This window comes from Mastigoproctus giganteus, chromosome 7, assembly GCF_048544385.1.
Source record: "Mastigoproctus giganteus isolate SK-2022 chromosome 7, ASM4854438v1, whole genome shotgun sequence".
Lineage (NCBI taxonomy): Eukaryota > Metazoa > Arthropoda > Arachnida > Uropygi > Thelyphonidae > Mastigoproctus > Mastigoproctus giganteus.
Window position 1 is genome coordinate 136,463,913 of NC_143581.1, and position 27,873 is coordinate 136,491,785.

The following is a 27,873-nucleotide window of genomic DNA, read 5'->3' on the forward strand; positions in this document are numbered from 1 at the left end:
ATGGCCAGCCATTTTCAAAGGACAAAAACAAAACTTATTGTTACCAACATTGTGTTATTTATATGCTGATTCTTTAAATGCCCTACATGTTTTTACCAATGAGATATGCAGCGCATCCAGTCTTGTCCTGGGTTCAGCATACATTGTCTTTATGAATTTGATATCTGCTACTACTGGATTCTATTGGGATTAGATTAGAGGTTGTGATATGGCTGATATTTTAGTAAAATCAGCAATTTTTACATAATTCTGACTTGTCATTTCTCCATACTTGTCATACCTCCATACTGACTACAGACAGATAATATATAATAAGCTATACTCCCAGTGACAAGGTTCATGGGTGGAAACACTACAGAACAAGTTATACCCTGGATCAAGCTAGTGATCAAAACACGGCAGTCTAGTCTGTGCCAGAATTATAAAGGTGTTCCTGATCAGCTCCACTAGTCATCTTAGATTATCTAGATTCTTTTAATTTCTTTTCTGGCCCTCTTTATCCTCAATATTTATATATCTGGCATGTTTTAATTGGTTGTCCTAATTTTAACAATGCAAGGAATTTTACAGCTTTTAACCATTTGACTAACTTTTTGTACTGTCAGATTTTATCAAATAATGGCCAGAGGTTTTTAAGTTTTTACAAATTATTAACTTGTTATATGTAAAATAAATCAATAATTTTAGTCTACAGTAAGACCCCTCTCCGTATCCGTGGGGGATACATTCTATGACCTACCGTGGATGGCTAAAACTGCGGATATAAGCGAACACCTGCTGTCCCCATATATAACGTGATTTTCTTATACATATATACATACATACATATAATAAAGTTTAATTGATAACTTATATAACATATTAACGTCCCCATATATAACGTGATTTTCTTATACATATATACATACATACATATAATAAAGTTTAATTGATAAATTAAACACACAGTAAGACATTATCAACATGAAATACGGTAATAATAAAGTACAGCAGACTCGATTTACCGGGATTGAATTAACCGGGACACTTGAAGACTCCAAATTTAAAAAAAAAAAAAAAAAAAAAAAAAATCAACTAGAAATCATAAAATTCAGGTAAAAACTAGAATTGGTATAAACATATATTTTGCAAGGCGTAAATAAACAACAAGAAGCGACGTTATAAGTCGTCATTGGGAGATTAGTGTACCTATTATCTTACAACCCCCGCTGCTTACCACTCAAAACAAAAAAAAAAAAAAGAGAGAGAGAGACCAGATGTTTAGTTTGATTTAGTGCGTTGCGTTGATTGTTGTGTTCCCACCGCAAAAGGACAAATTTTGTTTCATTATTTATGTCAATAATGTTGGATTTTTTTTTTATTTAGAAATTGCGAAAATGATGGGCAAACGCAAGAGTTGTGCTTTCAAATTAAACAAAAACTTGAAATTTTTCAAAAGTTTTGAAAACAGTGAATCCGTTAAATCTCTAAAGAACCATTATAATGTTGGTGACCAAACCATACACGAAATTGTAAAATATAAAGGGAAGCATCATATTGGACATATGAGTAGTACATGTTAAGTTTTTTCGTTTCTTTCCGTGGTTAACCACGGGTAACTGAATCAGAGGATACGGGGACACAACTGTATATTAATCACTGTTTTTTTATCCATTTTGCTACATATATAACGTTTAATCATAAGGTAACCTATTTTAAAGCTTCCCAAAACTTTTGGCCTTCTATTGCCTAATCATGGTGCATTATACTGTAGCCTTTGTTGCTGATGTGCCAATAAAATCAAATCAAATCAAATCATCCTCTATTCTAAAACTTTAGGAATTTATGTCCAGCAGAGGTTTTGACAAGGAAATAGTTAATGCATAGATATGAATTTCTGGGCTGTAGATATTTTGTTTCCATTTACATCTTGCAACATGTAGCACTTTCCAAAGATTTGAAAGCATCAGTGATGAAAGTTTGGTACACATGAGATGCCATTCAATTAGTAATAACCATCCAATGAGAGACTAAGATACAAGAACATCACAGATTTTTTATTACATAATTATTAGTAAGTCACATAGAAGATACAGATAATATTCTCTATCATTGCTAATTGATCAATTTAGCCATCTTCAGTTTTTTTAACCTTTAAATGGGATATGAAAACACAAGAAAGCAGGTTGCTGACTTTCTGGCAGTCTGAATATGCGGCTTAAATGAATCTATTAAATTAATAGGAGCAGCTGCACATGCACACAGTAAAAGCATGTCAGAAGTGGTCATGTTTGTTACTGTGTGCTGTTCGGAGGAATGAATGGACAGCATTGCAAAATAAAATATGTAGAACTGGATTGAGCATATGCATAAATGAACTGTTCATGGTTAGCACAAGACTTTTTTCTTTGTAGTTTTCTGTTTGTCAGTCTGTGTTTAGTTAATCAACATCCAGCTATCTTTAAAATATAATTTAAAGTTTTTTCAATTCATTCTAATATATTGAAAAAAATTCCCTTCAATCCCTTTTAATTCCTTAAATAAATGACAATATTTGCCAAATTTTTTCAGGGTGTATGCCAGTTATTTTTCAGTTCATAAAAAAAGAACAAACAAAAAAAAAAAAAAAAACACATTCCTTATCTGAAGAATTGGAACTTGAAGATAAGTACATGCATATTCTCCTCATTTTACACATAAGACTGGCTTGTTTTCTGATTTTAATATGCTTCCTATTATAACCTAACCAACCAACCATGAGTTCTGTGTAACAACAATATCGAGAAATTGCACAGGTCAATCTGCTTTCTGTGTATATGTATCCAGACTTTTGCTGAATAGCCAATATCTTGAACATAACAATTTCACTTAAACCCATTAATAAATGGCATTATCTATTATATTTATGAATGCCAAATCTTGGTTTTTTTTTTTTTTTTTTTTTTTTAAATGGAGATTTGGCAGTGATTAACTCATATTGTAAAGGAATTTAAATTTGTTGCCTTACCCTTTCCAAGATCTTGCTTAAAAATATGTTCTCAAAAAAAAAAAAAAAAAAGCTAACTTAAATGGATTATTACAGTAGTCTTCACGTAGCAATATTTCTAAAAGAGGAATAGCAAAAAAATAAGTTTTGTCATTGCTTCTGAACTGAGCAGTAGTATCATGTTGCCTGACATGACCCTGTGAAAAAATATTTAAACCTGGTAATTCACTGGTTGGGAATTAGTGGTTGTTGCTTTTTGTACCTTCTTAATAATGTCTGTAGCTTTGTAATTTGCTTTTTTCATTTTCTTCTTTTTTTGTCCATTTATAATTTTGTTTACTTTGTGCAAACTGAGGAAGCATTATCATTATTAGCCATGTGGTGCAAAGAAGCCTGAGGCTTTTGCCTGACCAGACAAAAAAAAAAAAAAAAATTCTGCCTTACCCTGAGAGAGAGAGAGAGAGAGAGAGAGAGAGAGAGAGAGAGAGAGAGAGAGAGAGAGAGAGAGAGAGAGAGAGAGAGAGAGAGAGAAGAATGATGCTATCGAGCTCAGGACCTTGGGTGTGCCAAGCCCATACTCACCAGAGGTGAGCCCCTGGGCGTAGACTATGCAATATGATTTACATTACTCCATTGTCTTAAGCCAAGTACAGTTCATCGTATGGCAAAATACTACTTTCCATTACAATGGCATGTTTTTTATTATCCAAAACTTTCCCACTCACTATGTGAATATTATCAGAGAAAATAAGAAATTATTATTATTAGCCATATGGTACAAGGAAGCCTGAGGCTTATGATGCACCAGCCAAAAAAAAAAAAAAAAAAAAAAATTCCCCAAGTTACCCTGAGAGAGAGAGGGAGAGAGAAAGAGAGAGAGAGAGAAGTAGAAAGGAATCACCAAGAAAGAGAAGAATGATGATATCCAGCTCAGGACCCTGGGTTTGCCAAGCCCATACTCACCAGATGTGAGCCCCCGGTGTTAAATTCCAATATAAGCTATACCATAAACTATCCCCTTCTCATAATCTGCCTTAGCTTGCCTCACTTCCTTTGTGACTTGATTACAGACTAATTTATATCTATCAGAGGCTTCTTTATCACCTGATAATTTCTATGCATCCCATGCATTTTTCTTCTCTGCCACTTCTCTCAATAGTTCATCTGACATCCATTTAGGTCTAAGCCTTGAACAGTATTTCTTTGTTGGTATGAGAAGTCAGTAGCTTCTGTGTTTATTCTCCGAATGCTTTCCATTTACAATTTGCTATTGGTAACATTATCAGGTGGTCCCACTACATAGAGTTTAAAAACTCTTTGAGACCAATGTAGTTACCATTACGAAAGCCAAAACCTATCCCTTTACTGTTGAAAGTAGTTGCCTTTAATTAAATTCCACATTAGTACACTATAATTGCTGTCATCAAGTGGATATTCTACCTGCATATTCTTGGTGCATGTGCAGTAAAAGGACAAAATTCATGGGGTTCCTGGGCAACACAACCCTGTCACCCCACTCGCTAGTGGATGAACCCACTGCTTTGCAGATATATAGGTACACTGCATTCATGTAAATGATAATTTGATGTTAGTATATAAGCACCATGCATTAACCAACTTTGAAAGAGGGATGATAGCAGATGCCCGATACATAGGTCACTCTGTCGTAGAGATACTACAGAAATTGCGCTATCCCCATTCAACAGTATCATGAGTGTATTGGGAACACGGCTGTCCAGAATAACATCTCATTGTGGACAGCACTGTGGGTAGAGAAAGGTGGTAGATGAATGCAGCCATTGACGTCTATCTTTCATTGTTTCAGCCAACCGGAGAGCGACAATAGCACAAATCACCCCCAACCCCCCAACTTCAATGAGGGACAGAAACGTCTCCACCAAGACCATCGGGCAATCATTTGCCACAATAGGTTATGGTACCCCCCCCCCCGATAGTCCCATTGCTAATACTGCTACACAGGACTCTACGCCTCAACTGGGCTAAAGATTATCGGCACTGGACCTTGGATGATTGGAGATTGATCTTCGTCTGATGAGCCCTGTTTGCAGTTATTTCAAGCAGATGGAAGGGTGCTTATCTAGCGGAAACCACACAAAGCTATGCATCCGTCATGTCAAGGAACTGTTGAGGCAAGCGGGTGGTCGGTAATGGTCTGGGTCGTGTTCAATGTGCACACTTTGGGACCTGTGGCACATCTAGATGCATCTCTGAACGGTCCAGGTTACGTGTCCATCCTTAACTAACTAAGACACGTAATTAACTAAGAGTAAGAACATATGCATACATGTACATGTTCTTAATCTTAGTTATCCTTTCGTATCATGTGTATTCACTTGTTCCATGATGACCCACAGCAGGGTCTGAAATTCTCAACACCTTGTTGTTCATGCTGCTGTATTTTTCAATAAAAGCAGTGCAAGAATCACCTTCACCTCTGTCTGCGGCTCTAGTTAATTTATTAGTCTATATATCTCCTCAAGCTAGCAATTTTACGATCCACCTATCACCGCCTCTATAGCATCAGCAAATATTGTTGTGCTCCTTCTATTTCAGTGTATCCCATCCCTGGAAAAACAGTCTTTTGTGTTAACAAGCACAGACCACACTGTGAAAAATTTTACTCCTTTAGCCCTGTACATTATTTCCAGGGCCAAATCGATTGACAGGTTCTCAGTTCTCAACATGTACTCCTGTCTATCATGTCTTGACAGAATTGCAGCCACTTTTAAATTCAATCCTAACTCATGACTTTTTCCCAACATTGCCCTATACTTGTAGTAAGTCCTCAGATCTCTTAATATTATTAGTGTCAGCATGTATCACCTTTTGTGCTCTTAAAAGATATTTGCTCTATATCATCATCATCTACTTTTGACCCTGGCAGGCATACCCTGGTCCTCTCCCGCTCGCATAAGATGTTTCCTGTTTTATTGATAATAGATTCACCGATAATAACCACCTCAAGTGTGTCCAGCATATTCTGCCTTGGAGATTGCCTGATGCAGAAGTGTGTTAACTCTGGTGTTGAGCTGGGCAGACGAGAGCTTGATGGGAGCCCCCATTTTAATTCCTTGCAGGGAATCTACCCTTCTTCACATACTCTCATAAATGCCTATCAGAATGCTGTGTTGGCACCTGATTTCTTAACATTCTTTGCGCTGAACACACACAATTGTTGTATACATGTACAGTCGATTCTGATTATTTGGGACACATCGGGACTAGTGCATTTTGGCCCGATTAAGTGGCTGCCCTAATTATCCAAAGTTTCACGTAAAAAAAAGTTAAAAATAAAATGGACCCCCACTTTACAATTGGTTCACTGTACAATCAAATCACGTTGCGATGGAGTCGCCATATTAAAGTACCATTTACTGTACCATGTGTAGTAAGCGCTGGTCATTGTGATCATGTTTGTGAATTGAATTTTAATTCTATCAAACAGCGATTCTAATTAGCGAAAATAGGAGGAATATTATCCCCAGGCTATAAAAGTAAAGGTATATTAAGCACAAATTTACCCTTTATTACCTTACATTAAAAAATTAAATGATACTTAAAATCAGAAGAATATACATATGTACATACTAACTAGTTGACATTTCTGTTCACTGACATTTTTGGGTGGGGGTTAAAATTTAAAACAGTAAAAAGATAAGCAATCAGTAACAAAGAACTCGGGACACACAAATTGCAAGTAACACGATATGCGCAAGTGAGAACGGAGCAACAAGTTACGAAGCTTTAAAAATAGGAATGAAGAGAAGGTTCTGAATATTAATTTTTTTTTATATGATTGAAGATTCCATGGAAGTGTAAACACATTTCACCATAATAACCCACAGAATTCCAGCTGTCGATATTATCGCAAATTCAATAAGATCGAGTTTACTATCCGTTTATGATAGATTGCACTAACAGAAAAGCCCAATAAACAGGTGACTGCTAATTGTTTTTATTGTTTTATGGTTCTTACCTCCAGAAATCCGACCGAACCACGTGGTATGGTCGCAGACAATCGTAGGGTAATCTCCAGTGCTGCGGTCTCCCGCTTCGATTAAATGGCATGTTGTCCCAATTAAGCGAAGTAAACCCTAGCTATTTTCTCAATTGGGTTCTGTTTTTTAAGATTTGTCCCAAAAAAATGGCTGCCCTGATTAACCTGTAGCCCAAATAACCGGAATCCACTGTATTAAATTTAGGTCTTTCAGTAGTATGCAGAAATAAAAGAGTGTAAGTCAATTTTTTTCAATTATAAATGGATTGGTTAGTTATTTTTCAAAATCACTTAAAAGAACTAATGCGCTGGACAATATTGTTAAGAAATGATTTCCAAAAGCTGCCCCAACTGTGGAATTACTCCTCCCACCTAGTTAGCACCATGACAGAAAATCGTGCGTCATTAATTGGCCATTTGAAGACAATTATAAACCCTGAAAAGTAGGATGAAGTATCCATTGGTTGACTCTGCTATCAGATTCAAACACAAATTTAATGATCCTGATTTGTATTTCAGTTAATCTTTAGATTATGGTACCTCTTTGATCGATCGTTGCTAAGGTGTGATGTGATACTCTGCCCACTGTTGCTTCGCTAGTCTGGTGATTACTTAGTCTTAGGGTGAAATCCCCCCCCCCAGTTGTAAGGGGAGGAATTCCCTTACCACAGGTTAAAACAGTATTTTAATCCCAATGGTAAGATTAAAACAGGAAACTCATTTTCCAATTTAAATCTAGCAGCTAGGGGTACAAACTGACTTAAACAAGTACTGTACATTGAAGAGATGAGTGCTTCTAATCATTGCGAGGAAAGCAACAATTAGGAGTCAGGCCTGTGCATCCCTTCTCATGGATCACTGCTTATTGCAATGATCCATGAGAAGGGGTACTATAATCTAATGATTAACCAAAATTTCATATGCAAATCATTTATTTTTCTCTCAATTTACATATACCCACTTTACTAACCATAACTTTACCCGATCTCACAATTTAATCCTAAATACACCTTTCCCATATGTCCATACCATAATTACGCTACCTTTCTAACCTCTTCCTAAATTCTTGTTTCTTCCTCATGATTGCATTTTATGAAAACATTTCAAATTAATATTCACCTGCTTACTCATATTTAGAAGCTATTGCATGCTGACAGACTTAACCCGCAAATTCCTAAAGTGTTTCTCCCCTAGTAGTAGTAAATTTCAAGAATTACTGTTCTCCTGACTATCTGTTCTTGAGCACTTTTCTAAGTTCACCGTATTATTCTGAACAGGTATCTTACTCCAGACTTCTAACAATTCAAACGACCCCACTCCTTTGTTGAAATTATAGTCTACTTCCACATCTGACCAAGCCTGTCTTACCTTCCTTTCTTGATTTTCTTTTCATTTCCTTTTTTGTCTTACCTTCCTTTCTTGATTTGCATCACTATTAATCAAATGTTAAGTGCCATACCACCTGACCTACTCCTACCGATAGAAATGTTTATGGTAGGATGTTTTTTTTTTCAATATATGTTGATTTCTCTTTAAGTGCACTAGATCCAACTTTATCCTTACTACCAAATATTTTTATATGACATTAGCATTAGTAGAGGCATACGATGCAAGAAAGCAAGCTTAGGCAGCATCAGCCAGAAAAAAAAGAAAAATATGTATATTTATTTAGGCTCTCAACTTCCACAACAAAAGATGGAAGTCTGTTCCACCAATCAGCTACCTGCTGGCTAAAGACAAACTTCCACACATCTATCCTACAACTGTCTTTCCTCAATTTGAATTTATGGCCTCTCGGGCGATTATTCTGAGCAAGAGAAATAATCCCATCAGCATTGAGCATGCTCAAACCATTCAAGGCTTTATTCACCTCAATCAGATCACCTCGCAGGTGCCTAGTCTCCAGACACTGTAATCTGCACAACTTAATCCTTTCTTCGTAAGAGCAACCCTTTGTTCCATTCACTAATCTCGTTGCCCTTCTTTGTACTTGTTCCAACAACTCGACATCCTTTTAATTTGAAGCCTCAAGACCTGTATGCAGTACTCAAGGTGTGGCCTGACCATTACCTTATACAAGAGGATAATCACCTTTTTATCCCTGCTAGAAAAATTCCTGTATATAATTGACAAGACACCATGATCTACTCTTGCAGACTGTCTGCACTGCTCAGAAAACTTCATATCTGCCTGCACAGTTAACCCCAGGTCCTTTTCATCCTCAGGCGCCTCCGTAGCCAGCAGTGCATAGCACAACACGCTTCTTGATTAGACCAGGGTCCAAACCCGTCACCACCAAATGCGGAAACATCAGGGAATGACCAACGCAGATCCAAGAGCAATATGGCCTTAGTTGCTAATGCTCCTAAAAACCAAATAACAAACAACAAACAAACTTTTCATCCTTTACCACTGTTAGTGTAATAGTACCACAGAGTTGATATGTTACTCTGGGGTTACTGCTTCCCATATGTAGTACTTTACATTTCTCAATGTTAAACTTCATTTGCCACCTTTCAGCCCATCTGCTCAAATTTTCTAGATCCTGTTGCAGCGGCGTATTGTCATTAGTGTCCTTAACAACCCTGCCAATCTTCATATTGTCTGCAAACTTGGACATTAAGCCTGATATACCATCATCAATATCATTTATAAATACAGAAAACGATAATGGACCCAACACTGAACCCTGAGGGAATCCACTAATAACATTAGTCCACGATGAGCAGTGTCTATTGATTACCACTCTCCATCTTCTCCCACTCAATCAACCCTTTATCCATAGCAGCAATCTGCCTCCATTGCCACACTGCTCCAATTTGTGCAGCAGTGTTCCATGTGCAACATTATCAAAAGCCTTTCTAAGATCGAAATATATGATATCAAAGTTATACTCTGAATCCAGTTCCTTTGTGACAATAGCATAGTATCCAGTCAAATTGGTCAGACAAGACTTTCCCTTAACAAAACCCTGGTGTGTCGGAGCTGTAACTGAAATCTTGTCTAGATGATCCTGCAGTGCTTCTTTAACCAGTGCCTCCATTAATTTCCCTGGAACAAAAGTTAAACTAACAGGTCTATAATTACTTGTGTCGCCCTTTGATCCTCCTTTGTGAATTGGTGTCACATTTGCACATCTCCGGTCCATGGGTACCTCCCCTGAGTCCAAAGAAGCTCTTATAATTATTTCTAAGGGTTTGCTTACTTCCTTTGCTGCCTCCTTTAATATAACTGGATAGATCCCATCCACTCTGGATGCCTTTCTTATGTTTATCTTCAACAATTTCTCTTCCACTTTCCTCCCAGTTATTACAAAATCATGTAGCTCACTGCCAGAGTTTAATTCACCCTGGCATTCCCCTCCCAGAATAATCCCTCATGTGTGAATGTAGATGCAAAATACTCATTTAGTTTGTTAGCCACCTGAATGGGATCATCAACAGTTGAACCATCGATATCCAGATCTGATTCATCCCTTTCCTTCTAGAGTTTACATAGAGTTTACATTTCAAGTTGCTTGAAAACAAACAAGATGACTTTTTCAGATTTGATAAAATAATTTAAAGCAATATAGATACAACAAGGCCAAATAAGAGATGCAGTAAAGAAAATTATGTCGAACCACAGAATCCCTACAAAACGTTATAGTATGAAATCATAGACACAAAGTACAATTTCATCATTAGAAGAACTATATTCTTAGAGCTATTACATTTTAGTAAATTTAATGAATATTCCAAGAAATTTTCCTGAGAGTGCTTTAAAATTTGCACTCTCTGCAAATAATGTCAACATAACAACATACTGCTGTTATTTTGACATTATTTGCCTTCAGAATGAATTAACCGTTGTGTGCTCCATGGAAGAGTTTTAAAAAAAATGGTGGAATGGACATGTTGATGTTATGCAAGAAATTTTCAGACTCTGTAATCTACTTGTAACAGTTCCATTTACTACTTCAACTCTTGAAAGAACATTTTTTGCATTGAAAATAATCAAAACTTTTTTAAACTTTTCAAGTGGAAAAAGAATTTGCGCCACAATTTAACAAATTCAAAACATTTTATGAAAATGTCATTGATGAATTTGTCAAGAAGGATTATAGAATGGAATTTACATATAAATGAGGCAGGTAAATATATTTTTTTAATTTAAAAATATTTATTTTGAAAATATCCAAATTGTAGCCATAAAAAAAGGATGAATTCCTTAAATTGAAAGGATAAAATTCAAAATGATACTCTGCTATGCCATGACCAACATAAAAATTCAGTGCATCCATCTGATAGTTATAATCCCCTCATCAATACAGTATGATCATTACAACTAGGTAGTTCTTTATATGAAGGGACTAATGTTATTAATGGGTAGAATCACTACTGATAATAGGATCAATATTGCATTCTCGTATTGCATCTTTAATGTGTTTGAGTAGAAGACAGTCATCCAGTAAATTCTCATATAAGTAATAGTAATCATGGCATGTGATGCAAGAAAGCAAGCGTATGAGCTTATGTAGCATCGGCCAAAAAAAAAAAAAAATTCACACAACCATTCCCTCTAAATGTTTGTCCAGTTCCTCCTTAAATTTATTTAACTCATCAACTTCCACAACAGATGGAAGTTTCTTCCAGAAATTAACCACCTGCTGGCTAAAGGCAAATTTCCGCACATCTATTCTACAGCTGCCTTTCCTCAATTTGAATTTATGCCCCCTTAGGTTCATAATCTGAACAAGTGGAAGAATCCCATCAGAATTAGCTTGCTCAACCCATTTAAGGCCTTATACATCTCAATCAGATCATCTCGCAGGTGTCTAGTCTCCAGCCTCTCTTGGTAAGAGGATCCCTTCATTCCCCTCACCAATCTTGTTGCCTTTCTCTGTACACTCTCAAGCAAATCTACATCCTTCCTAAAATGAGGCCTCGAGATTTGTATGCAGTACTCAAGGCATGGCCTGACCATTGCCTTATACAGAGGAACAATCACCTTTTCCCTGCTAACAAAATTCCTGTATATCATTGACAAAACCCCATGACCTGCTCTGGCAGCCCGTCTGCACTGCTCAGAAAACTTCATATCTGACTGCACAATTACTCCAAGGTCTTTTTCATTTTTTACCACACAGTTGGTACATTCCTCTGGGGTTACTTCTACCCATATGCAGTACTTTGCATTTCTCAATGTTAAACTTCAGTTGCCACTTCTCAGCCCATCTTCCCAAATTTTCTAGATCCTGTTGCAGTAGCACATTGCCATTACTGTCAATAACAACCCTGCCAACCTTTGTATCATCTGCAAACTTCGACACTAAGTCTGATATACCTTCATCAATGACATTGATAAATATACAAAACAACAGTGGACCCAACACTGAACCCTGTGGGACTCCACTAATAACATTAGTCCACGAAGAGCAGTGCCCATTGATTACCACCCTCTGTCTTCTCCCACTCAACCAACCTTTTATCCATTGTAGCAACTTACCCTAAATACCATTCTGCTCCAATTTGTATTGTAGTCTTTCGTGCGCAACATTGTCAAAAGCTTTCCTGAAATCCAAGTCTTTGATATCAAAATTATTTTTTGCATCCAATTCCTTTGTAACCACATCATAACAACCAATCAAATTTGTCAGACAAGACTTTTCCTTAACAAACCCATGCTGTGTCTGAATTATTGCTGCAGTCTTGTTTAGATGATCCTGCAATGCATCTTTAATCAGTGGCTCCATTATTTTACCCAGAACAGAAGTTAAACTAACTGGTCTGTAATTACTCGTGTCACCTTTAATTATTTGTGTCACCATTCGATCCCCCTTTGTGAATTGAGAATACATTTGCACATCTCCAGTCCGTGGAGACCTACCCCTGGGTTAAAAGATGCTCTCATATTTATGGCTAAGGGTTTGCTTACTTCCTTTGCCGCCTCCTTTAATATAACTGGATAACTCCCATCCATCCCAGGTGCCTTTCTAATGTTTAACTTCAACAATTTCTGCTCCACTTTGCTATCAGTTATTACAAAATCATTAAGCACCCAGTTACAATTTGGTAACCTTCTGGCATTTTTAATCCTTAATAACTCCTAATGTGTGAATGTAGATACAAAATATTCATTTAGTTTGTTAGCTACCTGAGCAGGATCATCAACAGTTGAACAGTCGATATCAAGTGGACCAATCTGATTCATCCCCTTCCTTTTAGAGTTAATATAAGTAAAGAAATCCTTGCTGTTTTTCTTAACATCCTTTACCAAAGGTTTCTCATAATCTGCCATAGGCCTCTGCGACGAGTTTCATTAGTTCATTTGACAACCATTTAGGCCTAAACCTTGAAACAATATTTCTTAATAGGTATGAAAAGTTTAGTAGCTTCCAAATTCTAAGTGAGAAGCATTCTTTGAATGCTTCTCACTTAGAATTTGCTGTTGGTAAAATTATCAGTTGGTCTCACTGTTCAGAATTTAAAACTGTCTGAGACCACTGTAGTCACCTTTACAGAAGCAAAAACCTTACATTTACCCCTGATGTGCCTCCGTAGCCAGGTGGGCTGGAGCAGCAGTGCGTAGCACATGCTTCTTGATTAGACCGGGGTTCGAGCCCGTGACCACCAGATACAGAGGATGCATTAAAGTCAGGGAATGGCCACCACATATCCCCGGAGTGATATGGCCTTAGTTGCTAATCCTATTAAAAACCAAATAACAAACAAACAAACCCCTGATGGTAATTATATATTTAAATAAATCTCACATCAGTACACTGTGATCACTGCCACCTAGTGGTTCTTTTATCTGCAAATTCTTAATACACAAATGATCACTGCTGATAACCAGATCAAGAGTATTACCCTCTCTGATTGCCTCTCGAACATGCTGCTGCAGAAAACAATCATCCAATAAATCCACAAAATTCTTATTAGTGTGCGAGTAACCAATCCACAAATCCAATCCCTATCTACTATCTAGCGAAACCACAGCCAAGGGAACGGGCTTTGCAGAATCAGCGGGGAAAGAAGACCCTGTTGAGCTTGACTCTAGTCTGACTCTGTGAAGAGACATGAGAGGTGTGGCATAAGTGGGAGGTCGCCCCGCGGCCGCCGGTGAAATACCACTACTTTCATCGTTTCTTTACTGACTCGGTGAAGCGGAGAGCGGATCCTCTGGGTCCACGATTCTAGCCCTAAGCGCTGGGTCTCCGTTGCCTGGTGCGATCCGCTCCGAGGATACTGTCAGGCGGGGAGTTTGACTGGGGCGGTACATCTGTCAAAAGGTAACGCAGGTGTCCTAAGGCGAGCTCAGCAAAGGGCAAAAGCTGGCTTGATCTTGATTTTCAGTACGAATACGGACCGCGAAAGCGGGGCCTATCGATCCTTTTGATTTTAAGAGTTTTAAGCAAGAGGTGTCGGAAAAGTTACCACAGGGATAACTGGCTTGTGGTGCCCAAGCGTTCATAGCGGCGTCGCTTTTTGATCCTTCGATGTCAGCTCTTCCTGTCATTGCGAAGCAGAATTCGCCAAGCGTTGGATTGTTCACCCACTAATAGGGAACGTGAGCTGGGTTTAGACCGTCGTGAGACAGGTTAGTTTTACCCTACTGATGACTAGTCGTTGCGATAGTAATCCTGCTCAGTACGAGAGGAACCGCAGGTTTGGACACTTGGTACATGTGTTTGGTCGAGTGACCAGTGGTGCGAAGCTACCATCCGTGGGATTATGACTGAACGCCTCTAAGTCAGAATCCCGTCTAGCCACTGCAGCGATACCGTTCGTGCCTCGCGCGTTGAAAGGCCGCACTAGCCAGAGGTTGCTTTCGTGCTGTCATGGCACGATCTGGCAATAAGGCTGCTAGAACGGGAGCATCACGGCAGCCGTTGAGACCATTCGGCCGCTGCTTCCGATGCCGCACCTGAATGGTGCGGCATCGGAAGCAGCGGCCGCATAGTCGCTATCTATTATATCCCATTATAAGACATTCTGATTTACTGGTCCACCCTATTTCTCTGTACAATTGTTCATTGTACTCATTCAAGTCATTAGGCCTATAACACACTCCTACTGTTATTTTTGCTTTCGCAGTGCTTATGTCACACCAAACTGACTCAACAGTGCACTGCTTATCTATATCAACTGGATACGCTTCTTTTGATTTTATGTTTTTCTTAATTAACAGCATAATCCTCCTCTCTTCCTATCCTTTCTGTACACATGTACTCCCCAAATTCCAATTCTGCATTCCTAATATCTGTGTGACACATCGCTGATATCCCAGCAATATCTGCCTTTGATGTCTTGACCAACACTTCAAATTCATCAAATTTATTTACTATAATTCTAGCATTGGTATACATGCACTTATTCTTAGTTACCCTAACACATCCCATATACCCACCTGTTTCACGATGACTGCCATCAGTCCCTGGAACACCAGCACCCCTCGCTCCAGGCAGCTGCTTATTCTAATAGAAGTAGTGCAAGCATCACCTTCACCTCTGCCTGCGACTACTTTTAACCTTTTTGACTGTGAATTTCCCCTCCCCCAAGCTAGCAGTTTTCTGAACCACCTAACACTGCCTCGATAGCATTAGCAAATATTCTTGTACCCTTTTTATTTAAGTGCATCCCATCCCTGTATAAGCAGTCTCTCCTGTTAACAAGCACAGACCACGCTGAAAAAAATTCTACCCCATGAGCCTTGCACATTCTCTCCAGGGCCGAATTGATTGACAAGGCTCTCATCATGTACTCCCTCCTATCATGTCTGGTCAGAATTGCAGACACTTTTAAATTTACGCCTAACTCGTGACATTTTTGCAACATTGACCTGTACTTGTTAAGTAAATCTGCAGATCTCCTACTCTTAATGTCACTCGTGCCAATGTGTACAACAATATCATCTTTTAAGGGCCCTTTGTGCCCTTAAAAGATGATATATGCTTCACAAAGTCATCAACTTTTACCCCTGGCAGACATACCCTCGTTTTATTCCATCTATCCGTTTTACACAATATATTACCTGTCTCCCTGACAATAGTCATCAACAATAACTAGTTCCTTTGGGACCAGCGCATTCTGCCTTGGAGATTGCCGCTGTGTTGCCTGATGCACAGGAGTGAGCTCTGGTGTCGAGTTGGGCAGCTGAAAGCTTGACGTGCCCCTCATATTAATTTCTTCGAGGGCATATACCCTACACCTCAAGCTCTCATAGACGCCCATTAGAATGCTGAGTTGACACCTAATTTCTAGACACTCTCTGCACCTGGCACACACACACACACACACACACACAAGACAAAGACATCCTCCTTGGCTAGATCTTGTTCTGTTCCAGAGAGTTTGGCAAACATTTCACAAGTTGCACATTTTTTTAGGCTGTGAGGCGTTTGGAGAATCGCCACCCTGAGTTCTCCCACCCGAGGCACAGCATTCCTGCCACTTTGTGCCCGTTGCTTTGCTGCTCTAATCTGGAGTATGATATTTTAAATTAATAAGATTAATAAATTTAATTAAATAATTGTCAATACTACACTATCTAATAGAATCCTAAATGCTGTGATGCCTATTACGCTATATAATTTTATGTTAGAGCTACCTACTTACCACAATTAAAAATTTGAATTCCCTACCACTCTATATGAAAACAATGGCTGCAAGATTCGAACTAAACAACAGTTTTACGTATATTTAGTAGTAATCTACAAAAACTCTTATCTAAAATAAAAATAACCAGCTTAACTAGAACTATAAGGCTACTTATAAAGTACAATATAAAATAACAATTAGGTAAATAAAACAGAAACACTTATCACATTTTCGGAACCTGTAATATTTAAAGTGAGTCAGTGCCCCCTGCTGACTCCCTTTATGTATGGTACTGCTGTTGTGTTGTCTGTGATGACCAAGTTTCAGTTAAAATATCCCATTATTAAGACATTCTGATTAGTCTTTTGGTCTATTACATACACCCATGCTCATTTTTGTTTTTCCTGTGCTTATGTCACGCCAGACTGACTAATCATAACCAGTGGCAGCTCGTGACTGATGTTTCGAGGTGCTGCATCTTAAAGTTACATTAAATTGCCTTCGTTATAAGACATGTAGACATACACAGTAATAATAATAAGCAAGTTAAAAAATACTACAAAACATTAACTAGACATTCACCATTAACAGACTTGAACTTTTATTTAAAAACAAATCCATTCTTCGGTTTTTATTTGTTGAAAATAAATTAATGACTTTTTTATTTAAGTTTGGTGCACTGTTGACCAAGCTTTTCTCTGTTGAAAGCATTGCTTGAACATTTAGCCTTTCCTGATTCATAGTGCTCCTTAAAAATGTTTTTATTCTTTTTAATGGCGAATGGCAGCATTTGGGCTCTGAATTATCATCGGAATGGTCAAAATAACTTTTCTGAGTTTTGAAAGTTCACCAAGAACTTCGGCAAGTCAGTTAATTTGCAATGATTGTGTAGCTCATGTCTGCTATAGAAAACTTGTAATTCCATAAGATGTTTTTCTCTTTCAATCAAGGGATATGCCTCATTAGTCTCCCAATACCTCTTCCATGGGCATTTTCATATGAAAAATAACAAAGTTCTCCTTGTTAAACAATTTAGCAGCAATTAATTGCTTTGTAAAAGAATATCTCTCACCTATGTCAACACTTATATAGTCGCATACTTCCTTCACTTCAATCATGAGTGTTTTGAAGGATTTTCACAGTACATTGAATTCCTGATTTTTAGAGTGGCATTCTTAAATTTTTGCTATATATTCATGTATTTTAACTGCGTTAATTTCTCGAGATTACATTTGATTATAAATAACTTCCACATGAGGCATTATCTGATGGAAAAGTTCTAATCGGAACTCGAATTTTTCGTTACTCAAGATGTGCAAAGTTCCAGTTGCTTCTGAAATCGTCTTATCTGCGTTTGCTGTCGCTTGCAGTTCCTCCATGCACTTTTTTAAGGATTCAAAATTTTCATATACACTGTTCATGGTGCGTATATTGAAGTTACATCTTGTAGGGTAAGGTCGGGCTATCCATATGCTTTCTGAGAACAGAGAGACACTGTGGTGATCTCAAGAAAAATGTTGGTTTCGAAAAGAATATTCTTGAATCTCGGGTACTACTTTCTGCATTTCTCATTATCAGAGTCAGTTGGTGTGCATAGCAGTGAATAAAATGTGGATTTTTGTACACTTCTTTTATTTTAGCCTGAACTTCTCCTTTCTTGCCTTTTATCGCACTTGCACTATAAAATGTCTGAGCAACCAGTTTTTGAGTAATGTCTAACTGATCTAGAATGCACTTCTATATTCCGTCTGCCATTTGGTTTTCCAGAGTGAAAAATCCCAAAAACACTCCATTCAGTTCATATCTCAGAACAGTTATCATTTGTATATATTCTGAAACATCTGTTGTGTCATCAGCCATTACAGCTACAAACAAAGCTTCTTTATTTTCTCTTTTTATTTCATCCCTGCATATTTGCAGCAAACAGTCAAGAATATCATTCTGAATAGTTTTTGAAATGCCTTTAAATGCTGCATTACTTTCTAAATGGTTGTTTAAATTGGAATCTAATGTACAGGCAAAATTTATTAATCCTCTGAATAATCCTGGATTTTTCAAACTCCACAAAATTTAATGCAGTCTATTATTTTAAATAATACTTAATGATTCTTGGTAACTTTTCTGTTATGTTTGCAGATCAAAAGTCTGTACGCCTCACTAAGCTGTTTTTTAATATTTACGCTTCCTAAAAGCGATAGTGAAATCACATTATCAATATGTTTCTTCAAACTCATGTTTTAGAGTTTTTTTTCTTTCATTCTGTTGATGTTTGTAAAGGCACTTTTTGTCCACATTAAGTCACCTCCAAACAGTAAACATAGAAAACAAACAAAACAATGCATTTTTAACTTCACAACCACAAAGCCAACTTTTCCTTTGGTACCATTCAGTTTTAAAACTGCGAATATATTTCTTATTATTACTTATTCCCCGCTGAGAAATTTGAATCTTTGGTGTGGGGCAGCCATATTTTTTAATCACATTTTTTTCTTGGAGAGATAATTGTGAAAAACTAAGTTGCTGAAGTTTATTCACTGTCACACAGTTTACTTCATGAGGAAGCATGGAGGCCATGATCAAATGAAATTTCACAAAATCGTGTATCGTAGAAATAATGTTTTGCTTACACAACACCTCATAATATAATTTCAACTTAACAAGTTCAACCTCAATTCACAGTTAAGCTGTAATCACATAATTACACTGTTGAATGTTGAGTATTGACTTAACACTGATATTATTTTGTTACTTAATGGGAATTCGGGCTAATAACAAAAAAGACATTATGGCTATACACCCATCATGGTTAATAATGAAATCTGCACTGCACGCTTTTTAGTGACTTTGATTCATTTCACCTATAAAAAATGTATATTGGTAAGTTGCTAATATGCTGTTTGCCACTGGCAACCAACTACCAGATATTCACTTGAATGCAAAATGTGTCACTGCCTGGCACACAGTGAGGCCTACGGTTAATTAAACTTCAAAGTTGGAAACGATTTTGTGTTTTTATTCGTTTATTATTGAAATGATTACTGGAAATAGAGGATGTGCATGTACTATATGTGGGTCCTGTTAATAAAAATATTCGTTGCATTGCATTGTTCTTCACAAAATTTCATATAACTCCGTTCACTGTATATCTAGATTTAAATAGTTGGGGGGTGCTGCAGTGCCTCTGGACAAGTCTCCCCTGATCATAACACTGGCAACCCACATCAGTTGGATGCAGCGCCTTTGATTCTGTGTGCTTCTTAACAGAGAGAATGACTTCTTCTGTATTGATTGTTGTTTCTGCCCATTTTCAATGTTTTATTTATTATTTTTTATTTTTTATTTTTTTAAGGTAAGCAGCGGTTGTAGAGAAAATTGGCCCGTTCTGTAAAATAAAACTTCGGATTTTTTGTATTTTCCCCCATGTTTCTACACAAGTAGGTAGAAATATCTTCAATTTGAAACCAAATTGGTTAGGCCTATTATATGCAATGGCTACAGCTAGCTGTACCTGTTGTGAAAATTTCACAATTAGCGGCAGACTTATTATTTTATTTTTTATTTTTTTTGGAATTAAGGACACAATTTGGCCAATGTGCAAATTGCTAATAAAAAAAAATGCCTTATCAACTTTATTTAACATTTAACATCTTCATGTGGCTCCATCTCGGAAGTGAAAGTTGAACTATTATCGTTTGTAGTACAAAATTGGCCAATTCCATGAAATAAAACTACAGGCATACCTCGAATAACGAATAGGATGCGTTCCACGAAATTACTTCGTTAAGCGAAACTTCGTTTTCAGAGGTAAAAATACTATGGCCAGAATAGGGATACGTTCCTACGTAAAGAAAATGAAAAGCTTTTTTTTCGAACAAAGAAAAATTTTATTAAATAAACAGTCAACTTACATACAAAGTGAAATCACATTTTAAAATATGAGTCTAAAGTTGATTGCTTATGCTTTTTTTCTCTTTCATTTAACAATTGCCTATACGGAGTTATTGCATTTAACACTGATCGCTTAACAATAAAACTTCTTCCTAAATCAGGATCATTTTCACTAAAAAAAATTTAAAACGTTTTCAATGTCATTTAAGCACCTTTTTAAATCTTTGGTTGTTAACACTTTTTCAGCAGGAACTTCTTTAACTTCTTCTTCATTATCTTTGTTGCTAACAAGGTTTTCTAAATCTTCCACTGAAAAACCATCATCTTCTGCATTCAATAAATTTCTAACATCCTCTTCATCGACATTTTCGAAACATATTGATTGAGCCATCTGGATAACTTCTAATTTCTTGGATGTTATTTTCTTCTTCTAGTACAACTTCTGGCCATATTTTGCGCCAAACTCCATGTAAGCATTTCTTAGTGACTTCTTTCCAAGAACTATCAATGTTTTCAATTGCGTTTTTAATGGTGTAGTTTTTCCAAAAAGTTTTAACTGTCATTTCCTCTTTATCCTCTAGTTCAGTTGAACTGCTTAATGTTTGACGCAGATAATAAACTTTAAATGATGCTATTACTCCCTGATCCAATGGTTGAATCAGGGAAGTTGTGTTTGCTGGAAGAAACACAACTTTGACAGGAATGCATGTGTCCAACGTGTTAAGATCAGTAGGATGTCCCGGAGCATTGTCTAACAACAAAAGAGCTTTTTCTTCAAAGTTGTTTTTTTGACAATACCGTTTTACTTCAGGACAAAAGTGGTTAACAAACCAATCAGTAAATAACTCAGCCGACCGGGCTAGCCGAGTGGGTAAAGTACCTGCCTGGCAACCCAAAGGTCGCGGGTTCGATTCCCGCCTAGGGCTTGGATCAAAGTACTGCAAAAACCTTGGGAGGTGCAATATGGCCACAGAAGCCGATGCGCCAACAACTACCAAATCAAAAAAAAAAAAAAAAAAAGTAAATAACTCCTTGGTAACCCACGCTTTTCTATTTGCTTTCCATATTACAGGTAAATTCATTTTTATGTTACCTTTTAATGCCCTCGGATTTTCTGAATGGTGAACTAATAACAATTTTAATTTATAATCGCCAGAGGCATTTGATCCAAAGAGTAACATTAAACGGTCTTTGGCTGCTTTGAACCCAGCAGCTGATTTTTCTTCAATAGAAATGAAGCTTTTTGTTGGTAGCCGTTTCTAGAACAAACCGCTTTCGTCAACATTGAACACCAAATTTGGTAGAAATTTTTCACGTTCAATTATTTCCTTTAGTTTTTCTGGAAACTTCTCCTGTTAATTTTACACTATGAATCCTGGCCGGTTTTTTAAATTTCTCGAACCAACCACGAGAAGCCCCAAAGGTTTCCGTAATTTCTTCAGTTTGTTTAGATTTCAGGTGATTAAACTGGAATATTTTTTATGTTAAATGGGGCTTGAAATTGCGGACTTCGTTATATCGAAGCTTCGTTATCAGAGGTAACGTTAACCGAGGTATGCCTGTATTCGGAATTTTTAAATTTCAACAACTTTCTGCATGCCTAGGAAGAAATATCTTCAATTTGAAACCACTTGCAGCTCAATCTGTTAAGCCTACCGTTCACACTGACTGTCGAAAGAAAACGGCTTTCGTATTAAATATATAGATACTTTTGCCCTTTATTTTTTTTATATTTCTAGGTACATAGCTAATCTGTTATATATTATGAAAACCATTGTTTAGTATATGTTTATTCACAATAGTGGTTATTAAAGATCACATGTAGACTGTTCAGCAATCTGACTTGGAGGGCAGAATTTATACTTTATTCACTGGAAGATTAATTTCTTTATTTTAATTTTGGTATAGTTTATTCAACATATATTTTACATTCAGTAAGTTAAATCTGTCATTTCACCAACTTTTCAAATATTTTAATTTTAAGTTTTTTTTTCTTCTCTAGTTTCTTGTCTTTATACAGTGTATGATTCTTATCCCTCTTCCACTCCAAATTACATGGTTGTTTTTATTTCTCAAATAGGATTCACTTCTGTTTCATTTCAGTTGGGTTTAAATATAACTTATTAACACTTTCCTTATGGAATATAGGGAAATTTTTATATTTGCTTCACACTTGCAGCATGTTGCTAGTCTCGCTGGCAGCATACTGCCACTCTGCTCACATCTTACTGCATGTCCTGCTTGCAACATTCTTCTGTGATCTGTATTTGCTTGGTCACTGGTGGCACTGCCCCTGCTGCCATGCAGTGGGCTGGAAACCAGGGTGGTAGAGCCCTCCACACCAAGGGCTAAAGGAGCTACTATGAATATGAGCTGGATATCATCATTCTTCTCTTTCTTGGTGATTCCCTTCTACTTTTGACTCTCTCTCTCAGTCAGGGTAACTTGGGATTTTTTTTTTTTTTTTTTTTTTGGCTGGTGCAGCATAAGCCTCAGGCTTCCTTGCACCATATAGCTAATAATAATAATAATAATAATATGGATATATATCCAGCATTAGAGCATATAGGCTCGAGATTTGCCAATCCCTCGTAGAACATGACTCCAATCGTTTTAAAAGAGTGTGAACAGAAGAACAGAATCATGATAAACCAACTTTTCTTGTAGTGCACTCTCTATTTGCACAATCCCTTGGCAATCTATTGCCTTTTTAATACAGAAATGTCTAGAGATTATTGCTAGATCACCTAAAGTGGTTGTGTCTATAGTCCAGAGACCTTCTGATTGAATCGGCCAAACCACATCAGTCAGATAAACTGTTAAAATTGATAACATTTTACTGGCATCAGTTGACACACCTCATAATGCACTGAACAGCTCCAAAAGCATTATCAACAAACGGGACTGCTCACTGTCTCTGAAGAACTAATGACGAGCTTAATAATGAACAAGAAATAATACAAGCACAAAGAATTGTAATTAAAGAAGATGGTACTCATTGTGTTGTATTGACTTTCTGCATGCCAGCCTTTCTATCCACAGTGAAAGTAGGATATCAAAACTGTAGTATACAGCCCTATATTCGATTTGCTGCTTTATATGCCAAAAATATGGCCACTCCCAGATGACTTGTCGAGGAGAGTGTTTGTCCCATATGCAGGACTAAAGAACATGTTCAAGCAGATTGCACATCAACTGCCACCATTTTCTAATTGTAAGGAAAACGATCCTGCATTTTCAAAAGTTATGGAAAACTGGGGGGAAAAATTCAAATGTACAGTCTGTCCCCAACATACATAAGAGATACGTTCCAAGACTTCTTATGTAAGTCGATTTTAACATAACTTGTGAATGACTAATAAAATATTGCTACTATATCCTTGATATGCCAAAATTACAAAAACCACATAATATCCTGAGGAATGAAGAAAATAGTTATATACTATAACAATTAAAAACTTTATCTGCGGACAGCAGTGGAGTAGCCAGAGTGGCACATAAGAAAAGAAAACATAAGGGGGGGGGGAATGCATATTATTGTACTTTAAAAACTGATATATATTTTGTACACCATGTAGGCTTTATAAGGGCTACTAAGGGAATAAAAACCAAAGTGTACATTTGGTCTAAACCACACAATGAATCAAAGTCTATGCACTTCAGGTGAGGAACTGAAGGTAACTTAAAACAAACCTGAAGCATTAATAAGACACATTAATCACAGGATGTTGTGGGCTGAGTAGAGGTCAGGGAGGTAGTATATAATATGAACTCATCTGTTTCGTACGCTTTTTTTTTTTTTTTTCCTCTTCATAAATTTCGCGATAAGCAATCTTGAACTTTTCTTTCCATTGTTAAGAAACGTTCAGTGTTTTCATCCATTCCATGAAACATAGAGAAACCTTCCTGAATTTTACAAAATACTTCTGCCATTTCCTGTAATTTGAACTGCTTCTTGGGTTGCTCTGATTTCTCAAAGGCTCTCCCTTGCTCCTCAACTCTTTGCACGTTCAACTGGGCTAGGTCTTCTGTTGTTAAATCTTCACCTCGTTCATTCACAAGCTCTTTTTCATCTTCATCCTCCAGGATCAACTGCAACTCCTGGATTAAGTTTACAAATTCTTTAGTAACAGAAGACATCACCTCATCTTTGTTGAAACTCTGAATGTTGAAAATTCATTGTTAAGTTCAGAATGTTTTAGTTTTTTTACAAACTCCACTCATACAAGTTGTTGACACATCATTCTAGGCTCATGAAATGTTGCGTGTTCCATCAAGGATGTTAAACATCTTCCAAAATTGCCGCAGATCCATCTTCCCTTTCTCTGTTGCATTTACAGCCTCAGAATATGTTATCCATATGTAATAAACTTTGAATGAGCAGATAACTCTCTGATCCATGGTTGAATCAAAGCTGTTGTATTTGGAGGAAAGTATACCAGCTTGATGTTGTCATGCAGATCATCTATATATTCAGGATGACAGGGAACATTGTAAAGGAGCATTAATATCTTAAAAGGCAGTCATTTGTAAGCAATATTTTTCAACTTCAGGGACAAACAATTAGAAACCATTCTTTGAACATGGTTGTTGCCACCTAGCCCTTTGAGTTAGCCCTGAAGTGTACAGGAATGATTTCTTGTCATTGCCCTTAAAAGCCCATGGGTTTTTCTGAGTGATAACATCAACTTTTTTTCAATAGAAATATGAGTCCTAGGACTTTTTTTCCAAGACAGCTAGTCCCATCCACATTAAATATTTGTTGCGTCATATAACCACCGCTTCTTATAATCTCTTCCAATTTGTCCTTGAATTTTTAGGCTGCCTCACCATCTGCATTTGCTCTTTCACCACCTATGTCAACATTATGATGTCCGCTTCTCTTACAGAACCTATGAAACCAACCATGACTCACAACAAAGGTGGTTTCAGTACCATCACTCTTCTTCTTCTTCTTAAGATCCTCAAAAATGGTAGTTTGATGCAAAATCATTGAAAATGTTAGCACAACATGAATTTCAACTTTGCCACAATAGCCCAACATGTAACAAATATTATATAAAATGCAAATATTATATATTATATAAAATATATACAAAATGCAAACAAAAGCTCCCACTTCGCTTTCTAGCAAAACTGAACCAACTCTACAATCCAGAAAGAAAGGAAGGAAAGGATGTAGAGACGAAGGGCTAGAGTGTAATTCTCCAAAGAAATAACCAATGCGACACACTCTACATGGCTTGAATGTGGGGGTTTCTCTGAAATGCTTCAATGTAGTTCACCTGTCTCAAACACAATTGTCGAATATTTCTTTAGAATTTTTAAAGCAAAAAATGAAATGTTAATTCTAGTTACACCGCAGGCTATTATCCAGCATAGTTTTTATGGGAAAGAAAATAAAAACTTATACTTACTGTTAATTCATTCGACTTCACTCTTAAAAATTATACATAGAGTATCTTTACTATTTTACCAAAAAAATTTACGTAAGTCAGAAGTTACGTAAGTTGAGGACTAACTGTATAAAGCAGAACATAAAATCACATTCCTCAAAGCACAAAAGCAAGTTATGTTGAGCATGCTTACACATTCATATACATCTCTCACTTGAAGCTATGCATCAGCTGCAAACCCAAACAGATGTCAGTTCCATATTACGTATCTCTGGCTAGCTTGGCTAAAACTGTGTTATCAACCTCTCAGAAACAAAAACTAAATGAGACAACACTCGAGTTAGTATCCCGCGTGACGCTCCTTCCTCTTCACAAGAAATGATAAAGCAAAAAAAATGCCAATTGGCAGTAACATGGAAATAGATAAGCTCTTGGACAGTAATGAGAGTGTATTGGAACTGCACACAAATGATACAAAGGTATGCCCCTTCTTCCCTAGAAAGAATAAACAAACCATCAAAAATCCACTGCCCACAAAAAACAGTCAGATCAATCTACTGCAACAAAAAGTAAGTAATGCACAAAATCATGCAATGGAAATGTAGAGGCCTCTGTAGCAACTCCGATGAACTAAAAGATCTTGTTCACATGGACCCATTGGCTTTTTTAGCCACTGGGTCCATGTACCTTTTTTTTTTTATCACCTCAAGTATCTCCTAAGTTTCCATGTCATACTACATATAGATGAGACAGAATAACAGTCCCCTGCTCATAGAGAGAGGAGTGGCAATAATTATTAAATCTGCCACACCATCCAGACACATTATGTTATGTTGCTGTTTGCATTGTGATAGGGGTCATCATTTACTGTTGCATCACTTTTTATTCCTCCATATCCATGCTCTTGAACAGAATTTAGCAATCTAATTGTGCAGCTTCTACCTCCAGTGTGTTTATTTGGTCAATGGACATCATCCATTATGGGGGGGGGGGGTCTGCTTCTATGAACATGAGAGGGTTGTTGGTTTTTAGGAGCATTAGCAACTAAGGCCATATTGCTCTGGGATATGCGGTGGTCATTCCCTGACCTTTCCGCATCCTCAGTATTCGGTTCGAACCCTGGTCTAATCAAGAAGCGTGTGCTACGCACTGCTGCTCCTTCCCACCTGGCTACGGAGGTGCCACACACACACATGAGAAGGGAAAACCAATTTAGGTGTTACTCATGATCACCACTTAACCCTGTTAAGTACAGTGTCTCAAAACTCATTTGCCTACAGGTTCCACATCTTCAATAGATGACCATATGTACACCATCTCTTTTTACAACTGTGGAATGGGTAATTTCACACTGTCCATTCCACTGTTGTAAAAGAGATGGTGTACATGTGGTCATCTATTGAAGATGTGGAACCTGTAGGCAAATGAGAATATAGGTGGATAGTGTGAAATAATCACTGTGGAATGGATAGTGTGAAATTACCCATTCCACATTGATTACTTCCCTATCATCTGTACGATTCAGACACAGATAACACCAGTCCTTGAACGATATACTACCTAGAATTTCAACAGGGCAGACTGGCATAACTATTCCTCTTGTATACTCTTCAACAGGAACTATGCCCGCCATCACCTTATTGATGATGTAAATGAACATATTAACACTTCCATACTAACTGCAGAAGATGCCTTCATTCCAAAAACTTGCCTACCTATACATTAGAGCAGCCGGTGGAATGTAGAATGCACCAGTACCAAATTCGAGGAAAACTGGGGGGGGGGGGTTAGAACCTTTTCTGAAAGTTCCCAACTACCACTAATCTAATTACTTACAAAAAACATAAAGCTCGACAGATCAAACAGAAAGCTAAACTTAATAGTTGGATTACCTTTGCCTCAACAATTATTAAAATACTGAGAAGCAAATAATCTGGAAGAAAATATGAACGTTGAATAGTAAATTCTTACCATCTCCAATAATTCATTTGAATTGCATGACCTGTCGTCTTCACCTCCTCCAGA

General features: G+C 37.1%; 1 protein-coding gene and 1 pseudogene across 1 annotated transcript in view; both read left to right on the plus strand.

Moving 5' to 3' along the window:
• The window catches only part of LOC150083216 (ubiquitin C-terminal hydrolase 7-like), a 213,377-nt gene that overhangs the window by 177,892 nt on the left and 7,612 nt on the right, over positions 1–27,873 (plus strand). The window lies entirely within an intron of this gene.
• LOC150083217 (large subunit ribosomal RNA) lies at positions 13,904–14,930 on the plus strand (annotated as a pseudogene).